The 10,787-nt window shown below is 38.5% G+C and overlaps 1 pseudogene; it reads right to left on the bottom strand.

The window, feature by feature from the left end:
- Window positions 1-6,347: 6,347 nt before the first annotated feature.
- On the bottom strand, window positions 6,348-8,840 carry LOC102859558 (annotated as a pseudogene).
- Window positions 8,841-10,787: the final 1,947 nt, after the last annotated feature.

Genomic DNA, 10,787 nt, shown 5'->3' with positions numbered 1-10,787 from the left:
CTTCATAGCAATCTTCAGTATTGTAACTTGAGGCTTGAATCTGATCTTCAGTTCTTTCAGTTTAAAAGTTTTGAGAAAATTCTCCCCTTTTTTATTTTCTGTCTCCAGCTCCTTGTACATTTCCTTGGAATAACTGCCTTTGTTTTCTCAAACTTCCTTTTGAAATCTTCTGTTCAATTCTTTTCTTTTTAATTCCTTCCCTTTGTTTTAACATTTCAGTGTCCTAGTGCTGTTTTCAGAGTCTCTTCTGACATACATTTTGGTGTTTTCTTTCTTTCCTGGCTTTGAAATGGCGTTTGCTTTCTCCCTGGATGATGTTCAAGATGTCATCCCACAGCTAGTCTATTGGCTCCAACCGTTCAATGTCTCAAACCTCTTTTTGAGATGATTTTTAAATTCAAGTGAGATAGACTGTGGGTCATATTTTGGTTCTTGTAGACTTGTTTTAGCATTCTTCAGCTTCACTTTGAACTTGCACATGAGTAATGAATTGATGGTCTGCTCCATAGTTATCACATGGCCTGGTTTTGACTATTGATACTGATATTCTCTAACAATTCTTTCCACTGATGTTGTCAATCTTGTGTAGGCAGTTTGGGGATGTTCATGTGTATATTGTTACTAATTTTGTGTGTAATTTTTTAAGAAGATTTGGAAAAAATATTTGTAATGAATAAATCATTGATTATATAAGATTCTTGCTCTGTTGTACTCTATTGTACATAGGGTTTATGAAGGCCTGTTATTTCAAAAGTGAGGGGTCAATCCTTCCTCCTAGTCTGTCTGAATTTGAATACTCAGATTTAGAACATTATCCGACAGAGAAACATTTTACGGAAAAGAACAGATGAAAAATATTTCCCAACTGTAGAAATAACCAATAGATTCAGTGTTGTCCTCACCCTTGACACTTATGTCTTGACACACCCCTTTTCCAGCATTCCCTTCTATTCCCACCTACTCCATTCAACACCTATCTCCCCCTGTTAAGCCCTTGATGTGATGACTTATATTTCAAGCCTTCTGGGCTTCTGTGATTCTGAAGGCATTTGACTATGTGGATCACAACAAACTGTGGCTGACTCTGAGAAGAATGGGAATCCCAGAACATTTGATTGTGCTTATGCGAAACCTATACTTGGACCAGGTGGCAGTCGTCAGAACAGAGCAAGGAGACATTGCATGGTTCAAAATTGGAAAGGGTGTGCCTCAAAGATGTGTCCTATCTCCATATATTTTCAATCTATATGCAGAACCAATTATTAAGGAGGCTGGGCTCTATGAAGACAAGTGTGACATCAGGATTGGAGGTAGACTCATCAACAATCTGCGTTATACAGATGACACAACCCTGCTTGCTGAAAGTGAGGAGGACCTGAAGCACCTGCTGCAGAAGGTCAAGGACTTCAGGCTGCAATATGGATTGAAGTTCAACATCAAGAAAACAAAGATTCTCACCACTTGGCCAATTGACAGCATCATGATAGATGGTGCAGAGACTGAGATTGTTAACTGCTTTGGTTTTCTTGGCTCCACAATCAACACCCTTGGCACCAGCAGCTGGAAAATTAAAATCCGAATTGCAATGGGAAAGTCTGCTGTCAGAGACCTCTTCAAAGTACTGAAGAGTAACAATGTCAGTCTGGAGACTAAGGTCTGCCTGATCCAGGCTATAGTCTTTGCAGTTACTTGCTATGCATCAGAAAGCTAGACAATGACTGTTGTTGTTTTTGTTGTTAAGTGCCGTTGAGTCACAGGCGACTCATAGTGACCCTATGAAGGAGAGTCCTCAATGCTGTGTGTCTTTCATCAACTCTCCAGGTTCATAGGGTTTCCGAAGGCAAGCTGTTATGGAAGAGGATGCCACTCCTGCTTCCAAGCTTGTTTTAATCGAGGAGCTCCACCCCACACTGTCCGCATTGGGTAACTAACCATTAATGCATTTGACGCATCAGTGTCACAGTGTTCAGCCTCACAGCAGCACAAGTTACCACTGTAAGGCAAGTGGACACACCAGGGCTATATGACCTAGAGGAATGTTTGAACAAAAACAATGAAAGACAATGACTAGAGATGATAAAAAAGAGAATTGATGCCTTTGAGCCATGTTGTTGGAGAAGAGTAATGAATATACCATGGACTGCTAGGAGAACAAATAGATTCGTACTAGGGAGGGTGACACCAGGCTGCTCCTTGGAGGCTAAGATTCTGAAACTTCATCTGACATACCTTGGACATGTTGCAAGGAGGGACCAGTCCTTGGAGAGGGACATCATGTTTGGGAGAGTGGAGGGACAGTGCAAGAGAAGAAGTCCCTCGATGAGATGGATTGATTCAGTGACTGGGGTAATGGAGGTAGGTGTGTCATAGACAATACAATTGACACACGATAGAGTGGGATTTGGGGCTGTTGTACATAGACAGGGTCGCTATGAGTCACAGGTGACTCGACGGCACATAACAACAACAACATGTAAGATTCAATAATTTTTTGTCCTGCCTCGTTTCTGTCACCAAGTTAGTAATTTTCAACTACCAGACCTTCTTTGTTTCAACTTTTGCATTCTGGTTATCAATTATTCTTGATTAATCTTAATTGCATGTTCAATCATTTCCAGACTGCAAAAATTCACTGAAATCATCAACTTCTTAATCTTTGGCTTTAGTTATTGAAGCATATATTTGAATAGTAATTGTGTCAACAGGTCTTCCCTTATATGTGTATGGATAGCATCCTATCACTCACAGCACTGTACATCAGGATATGTCTTTAAGTGTTCTTTTTGACTATGTCTGCAACCCCATTCATCCTCACTTTTTCATTCCTGGTGTAGTAAGTAGATCATGATTATCTGATACAATGTAGCCAGTGCCAGGTCATGTCAGTTTGCTAATCCCTAGAATGTTGATCTTTATATGTTCCATTTAATTTTTGACAACTTGCAATTTTCCTAAATTCACACTTCTTAAATTCTCTGTTCAAATTAATCGTGGATCTTTGCAGTTGTCGCCAATTCTATTTATGCAGGTTAAGGTTGCCTTGCAAGCAGAGAGCAGGGCCAGGAGGAGAGTGGGGGGACTGCCTGTGTTTTGTCCATCATGTGGTTATGCTGGTTTATGAGAACAACAGGTGAGTGATAAGAACTTTAATAAGCCTGCATTTCTCATTTCCTCCTTCACTTCCTTATTTTACTTTATTCCCTTCCTTTTCAGAGTCTCCTAGATAGTTCTCTTTCCTGCTTTTACTCATTCACTTAGCTCTCTATGTTCAATGGAAATAAATAGCTTTAAAATATTGGCATCTTGTGTTTTATATTTTTTTTCTTACATGGCTCTTCATCGTTTTCTCTTGAGAAAATAAGAATCACAGCATTTAGTGAATGCCTGATGACTTCAAGCTATGTGGAGAGCCAGCTGGTTTGATGGACTTCAGTTATGGGAAGGTGGCAGGGAGGGGGTATTAAGTAAAAGACAGTAAAGCATAGTGAGCTGAGTGTGCTACGAGAGAGCTCCTAGTCTAGAGTAAAGGCATTAACTTGGACCAACAAGTATAAAATTAGATATTTACGTTATTGTTGTTCTTGTGCACCATCAAGTAGGAACCAACCTGACTCTCCAGTGAGTTTTCAAAAGCAGTAAATTGCATGGGAGGAGATTGCCCATCTTTCCTCTGCAGAGCAGCTGGTGAATTCAAAGGACATGCTTTTGGGTTGGAGGATGTAGTTTCTTACCACAAATCCACCAGAGCTCCCTGGATACTTATGCTGTAGAATCTAAAAATAATAAAAATGTAAAAGATAAAAATAGTGGCATAGTGCATGGGTATAAACAAGTATAAAACATCAAGGGACTAGAACTGACAGTTCAGACATAAACTTTCACATTAACAGTCAAATTCTTTTTGTCAAGGATGCCAAAGTAATGCAATGGGTAGAGAATAGTCTTTCAACAGATGGTATTGGGGGGAAAAATCTCTGAATATTTGCATGCATAAGAAAGAAGTTGAACTTCACACTATATGCAAAAGTTAACTCATGATTGTTAGGGTCAGAATTGAGTAAGTAAGGCTGGATGGAAGGAATGTTAAAGAACATACCAGTGAGATAAGGAAAACCTAAAAACAATCAGGTTAAGAACCAATAATAGGCAAAGGTTAAAAGGAGTGGCTAGAACCAGGTCCGAGCCATTCAGAACCAGGAAAGAGATAGCATTGGGCCTAAGCCTGCTTCAGTCCTGACAAGTGGCATGAGGCTATCCACCCCTCTGTCCACAAGTAAATTAATTTGTGTTTTAGCCTCATGAGTGACATCAAGAACAACAGACTGGACTCACTCACCAGATTTTGAACTCCCTATGACTTTTTCTCACTGGCCCAGACTTAAGTCCCAAAGCATGTGCAAAGGAGGAGGTGAGCCTGCTGTATTGACCCACGACCATGTGGCACAAGACCTTTCTCCCTTTTACTTTGGAGACATGAACCATCTTGTTCTCAGGGACATGGTTTTCTTTTTTTGTAAATCAATATTGTTGAACTAATAATACACAAAATCACAAACTCATACATTGGGAGCAAGATTCCAAAATATTAAGACCAACAACCAAATTTAAATTTTAAGTAACAATGTAATTAATTAATGTCAATGGCATCACTTTTACTGTGAAGAAGTGTCACTGTTTGTAAATTACTAATTATTGTATTATGCTTAAAGGCTAACCTCTACTACAGAGAAAATAGTTCACATTTTCCTGGTATTTGCAATGCTTCTTCCTCCAAATTACTATATTGCTCAGTACCATATCAAAGGCAGTACTTATATATCCGTGAAAACTACAACTATCCAGAAATCTTTTATGTCGTGATCCTAAATTAGGATATAAAGATTAACAAAGTTATTTACAAAGCTAGACACAGTGAAGAAAATATTCTATTTCACATGAAATCTCATTAAATTATTCCTTCATGGCTTTACTCCACTCTATAAATAAGAACTCCTGAGTATGGTCAACCACTTAGAAAAATGGTATAGAACACCTAGACTATAACTACTGATTTCTTATGATCAATTGTGGAATGAAGGGTACAATACAATTTCTTTTTTTGCTCTACCCAAACCAGGAAAAATCATTAACTGAGATAAATTTTTAAAAAAATACTATCAGGATAAATCTCTTAGAAATTAAATTTCAGCAAAAACATAGATTAGATATCTATTTGAATTAATACTAATTTAAACATCCAATATAAACTGGAATTTAAATGTTATCTAATTTGCTAAGAAAGTAAAAAGTGCCTGTAATTTATGATAATTATACTCACAATCCAAATTCTGAAAATCTTTATTCTTCCACACAAAGTTTGGGTTTTTATAGGCAATGTAATCATCAGAATGTATCTCATAGTCAATAAGTGAAAACACCTAGATTTATAACACTGTTTTGACATTCTTAAATTTTCACTAGTTTTCAATGACATAAAGCAGATTATAACACTTTTTACAATTATGTAGCAGCATCATGATGGATAGTGAAGAGATTGAGATTGTTGACAGCTTCAGTTTGCTTGGCTCTACAGTCAGCACTCTTGGTACCAGCAACCAGGAGATTAAAAGATGAATTGCATAGGGAAAGTCTGCTGTCAGAGACCTCTCCAAAGTACTGAAGAGCAACAACGTCAGTCTGGAGACTAAAGGGTGCCTGATCCAGGACATGGTCTTTGCAATTACTTGCTATGCATCAGAGAGCTGGACAATGACTACAGATGATAGAAGGAGAGTTAATGCCTTTGAGCTGCGGTGTTGGAGAAGAAGAGTATCGAATATACCATGGACTGCTAGGAGAACAAACAAGTTCATTCTGGAGAGGGGGAAGCCAGGCTGCTCCTTGGAGGTGAGGATTCTGATGCTCCATCTGACATACTTTGGACACGTTGCAAGGTGGAATCAGTCCTTGGAGAGGGACATAATGCTTGGGAGATGGAGGGATAACTTAGGAGAGGAAGACCCTCAATGAGATAGATTGATTTAGTCACTGGGGTAACGGGGATGGGTGTGTCAGACTCAGTAAGATTGGCAAGGGATAGAGCAGGGCTTAGGGCTCTTGTACATAGGGTCGTTATGAGTCTCAGGCAACTCGATGGAACATAACAACAACAACAATATGTAAATGAGTCAAAGTTAATCCTGTTTTTTAAAAATATATGTTCAATTGTATAGAAAAACACAAAGGCCACCATTATTATTATTTACATATTATCTGTAAACAATGTTGGCAAAAACACTCTATGAATTTTTAAACTTTATAAAAAATTCAATATAATGCTTATAATCTTTCTAAGTATACATAAAAGACTAAAAACCAGTAAATGTAGAATTTGAAGGGGAAGAAAACAAAACCACTGACAACAGATTATCTGAATTTGCTTCTTCCCAGATATCTAAAGTCATGTATGTACCACTGTTTTCTGGGTAGCTGATGCAACCCATAAATTCTGATTTTTCTTCATTAGTCAGAAATAAATCTAGTAAAGATTGTAGTGGTGAAGTACAAATTCTGTTTTCTTCTTGGGTAATAAACTCAGGGGTTTTTCTTATCTAATTCCACGTTTGGTTCTAGATTTTCTTTTTTTATTTCTTCTGGATAATAATTTCATTTTATGGTGCATTTAACCAGGAGGCAAGCTATCTACATTCTTGAGGTTCCAGTCATTGGATTCTTCAGGAAGGTAATGGGATGGAGCAGGTGTTCTTGTGAACTGTTCATTGCTATCAAACCACAACCATGACCAAATACTGAGCCCTTTTCCTTCAGCTCTTTTGCTGGGAAAAGACCAGCTATTTACTGATTTTTCTTTCTTTTAGACATACTGCCATCCATAGTGAAACTGGAAACTTGTGTGGATGGCTGTAATCTACATAGACAGTGATTGACTTTTAGTTTCAGTTCTTCCAAATTACATTAATTTAGAATGAATTTATTTTCAGAAACATCAAGTTTACATCCCAGCTTGTTTTTATGCAAAGGCAAGTGTGTAAGGTTTACTTCAATGTCATTTCTAGCTGTACTTAATATAGAATACTTATTAGTCTTTTCCTCTTGATGTCCTCGCAGCTCACTTGAAGGGCAAGGGATAGGTTCTGAAACAGACACAAACTCTTGTTCAGACTGCTGGGTTTCTTTATAGAGGAAATTCTTCTTGACCCTCGTATATTATGATTTTCCCCAAAGTCTTTCTGAAGAATAAATTGCAATTCTACCTATTTTTTTATTTTCAATCTTCTTAAATATGCTTGTTTCAATAGGAGAAAGAGTTCTAATATTGTATTTTATTCTTTTCTTTTTATGTATGTCCCTTTCATATTCTACAAAGTCATAAACTAATTTGGATACTGTAGCATCAACAACTTGATGCTGGCTGCTCTGTGCGGGTTTCTGTGTTGTTCACATTGAAACAGATGAGAGAAAGAACTGTTTAAAAGGTATATGTGATTAGGTATTATTGCCATGACAGGAGTCCAGAATGAAGGCTGCACAGTGGAGTGGGCTTGTGGGGAGGGATTGTATAACAATGAAAGAATTTTTCTTTTAATTTTCAAAGAGAAGAACAAACTGGAGGGGAGGGGTGGGCAGGGAGAAAAGTGCACCAATGAATGAACAGAAATCCAAAATCTCTGTAAATTTTCATTAAAATTAATAATAATAATACTAATACTGATACTAATAATAGAAGATGGGTTTCGAGAGCTTCATATTTTTTTCATGCAAAATTCATTATATCCTTTTTTCTTCTTCTTTCAAATGGAACTGAACTTGAGTTCCATCACATTTATCACCATCTGTTTGGATTCTCAGTTTAAGGTGACTTTGCTTTTAGATGCTTGATGGTTTATCCATATCAAATGGCCTATAAGGCCTCTGGATAGAGTAATTTATGAAAGGCATGCTGGTCAACTGAAGTTTAAATGGTCTATAAAATTGGCACGTATCTTCCACCTTTACAAAAGGCTTTTTGAGTCTATCTGTTTTTGTTTTCTGAGTACAAATTCTTTTCCCCACATCTCTGACAGAAGTGCTGGTTTTCCTGAGTAAATACAATTCTTTTTCCTTTTGTTTAATGTAGTATATAATGTCATCAATATGAAGATTTTTTACACCCCCCCTGATAAGACATTTGATAATATACTATTTGAAGGAATAAAATCATGGTCCTTAATAGCTTTTTCAGCTAATAATTTTCCTCTGCTTAAACCTATCTATGGAGAGACTGGATCTGGACTCTTAAATGAGCTACCATCATGGTTCAGATGAGGTGAAGGGGTTTCCGCCCAGTATGCTGATTCTGGACTTGGCACACGAAATTTGACCGAAGGTTTGTGCAAATTTAGCTTCCTTTTCATTTAAGATAAGTGGTGTCATTGCTGAGTAATTCTTCCACTCACCTTCCTAGATCCTAATGTCTTTTTAAAAGATTTTAGTGTGTGTGTGTGTGTGTGTGTGTGTGTGTGTACCATCAAATCAGATCTGACTGATACAGGAGGAGATTGCCCCTCTGTCTCCAGCAGAGCATCTGGTGGATTTGAACCAGTTACCTCTGTGATTGCAGTGCAGCTTCTTTCCACTAGGCCACCAGAGCTACCTTAGATCCTTGATATCTTTTTGCAGTTTTTCAGATATTGTGACTGAAGGAAAATCCAGGTAAAATTCTTTCCTCCAAAGAGGCTTATGTTTGGATTTTTCTGTTTTGTTGTTGTCAGTTTCAGAGATTTCAAAGATGTTCCGTTTTTCACTTGGATCTCTCCCTGGAAATGCACTTTGCTGTGGATCCTCCCAGCTCCAGAGTTCATGGCAGCCAACTGGCACCTACATGCTGGGTCCACGCTAGGTGTAGCACTGGTCACCGCGAAAACACGGCTTCGCATGTCTGATGACTGGCCCACTATACCTCTTCCATTCCGCAGGCAGCGACTACAAAGCGATAGAGATGCCGAGGCTGCAGGCTCGGTTTCCAGGCCCAGATCCGCTAATGGACAGTGGAGAAAGGGGGAAAGCCCAAGCCTGTGCGCTGTTTGCGCTTGCACATGCCTCCTCGGGACACTGGATCTGTCCTGTGTCTCATGGGAAGCCAAGCAGACTCCGTTTTATGAAAATTTTGCCCCAAGCCTCAAAGTTCCGTCTCGAACGTCTTCTCAAAACACTAACTGCTGTCGTCTATAGAAGTTTTGCACTCCATGTACCCTTGAAATGTTTCAACAGCAAAATGCTGTTCATGTATCTCTGTACCCTGTAAGTGTTTCAACAATAGACTGCTGCAGCAAGTAGTCTAGCATCTAAGACAAACAAAAGTATAAAAAAACCCTCCTGACTGACCCCAAGAGTGGGTGATCCTGCCTTGTTTCTGGGACGCCCATGGCGCAGCTAATTAAAGGACCTCACCAGTAACCCTGCGGTGTCTGTCTCTTGATTCGTTGGGTACAACAACTCTTTTGTTTATATATATTTTTAATTGATTTTCATATGATAATACCTTTACAGTATGTTCCATTCATATACATTGTTTTGTGCAATCTTTCATTTATATTATGTTTCATACAATCATTCATATACATTCTAGTTTTCAGACTAGTTTATTTATAAAATTTGACAATGTGATGGGTGGGTGGGGTGAAGGAAATGGTAAGGATCTTTTGTGGAAAAACAATGTATTCAAACTTTGTAAATAAATCAGAATAAAATTCAAAATTAAAAAAAATTTGAGTATGCTGTTTTTCACACCAGATTGCTTCCCACTTCCCTCACCCCACATCAAATTGTGCAACCACTTGATTAAGCACACCCCCCCCACCGCACATCCTCACCCCTCTTCTACCCCCCCCCTTGTATCATCACAATCCTGTTACATTAATAGGACATATCTTTTTTTTTGAATAAAGCTATCTTTACTTTCACCTTCACTTTCACTCCTGTCTCCTCTCCTTTCCTCTCAGTCACGTGCTCTAGCAAGGGCTCAGGCCATACCAGCATTATTTTGAGCACAAAAAGCAATCCAGGGAGGGCTGGACCAGGCTGACCCCAGGGGCTTCATCCATGGCCTGTCTCCCTGCTGTCTCCCATGTGGCTCGATTCTTTGTCCTGGAAAAGGAGATCAAAACCAGGGCATTGACTACAAGGCGGTAAGAAGATCAGTAATCTAAATGTAAGCACAAAAGTCATAAAATTCATAGAAGAAACTATATAGGTTAATCCTCATGACATTGAATATGACAGTACATCCTTAGTTATGAGATCAAAAGCATAAATAACAACAGCAAAATAGGTAGATTGGACTTTATCACAAATAAAACCTGGTATTTCAAATAGTGCTATCAAGATTGTAAGAAAGTGACCTTGGACATTGTTGGCTGTGGTTCCTTGGTCTGTTGGAGCTGGTTAGCCTGGGCTGAGATGTTTCAAAACCATGAATAAAAATACCTAGATCTCAAGGAAGTTCTACTCTACCAGGTGATTTGGGTAAAGGTAGGTTTTAGGAGCCTCATAGCTGATCAGATCAGGGTTGTTGAGAAAGGAAGCTAGCTTTTAAACCTTCAAGTCCTGCCTCCAATCACCAATAACCAGTGTCAGTGCCCATCAAATGAGGTGTCAGTCTTGCTGTACAATTTGAGCAGGCAATATTAGATGGAGATGGGACATTGCCAGACACTTTTATATGTATGATTTACTTAATCACATGAATAAGTGTGTCTATAAGATCAAGGGGGCGGGAGGCAGTAAAAATATAAGGAAACCAGGAGATT

This window comes from Elephantulus edwardii, unplaced genomic scaffold (assembly GCF_000299155.1).
Source record: "Elephantulus edwardii isolate Elephantulus edwardi_28Jun2011 unplaced genomic scaffold, EleEdw1.0 scaffold00062, whole genome shotgun sequence".
Taxonomy (NCBI): Eukaryota; Metazoa; Chordata; class Mammalia; order Macroscelidea; family Macroscelididae; genus Elephantulus; species Elephantulus edwardii.
This window is presented reverse-complemented; position numbering and strand designations above follow the sequence as displayed.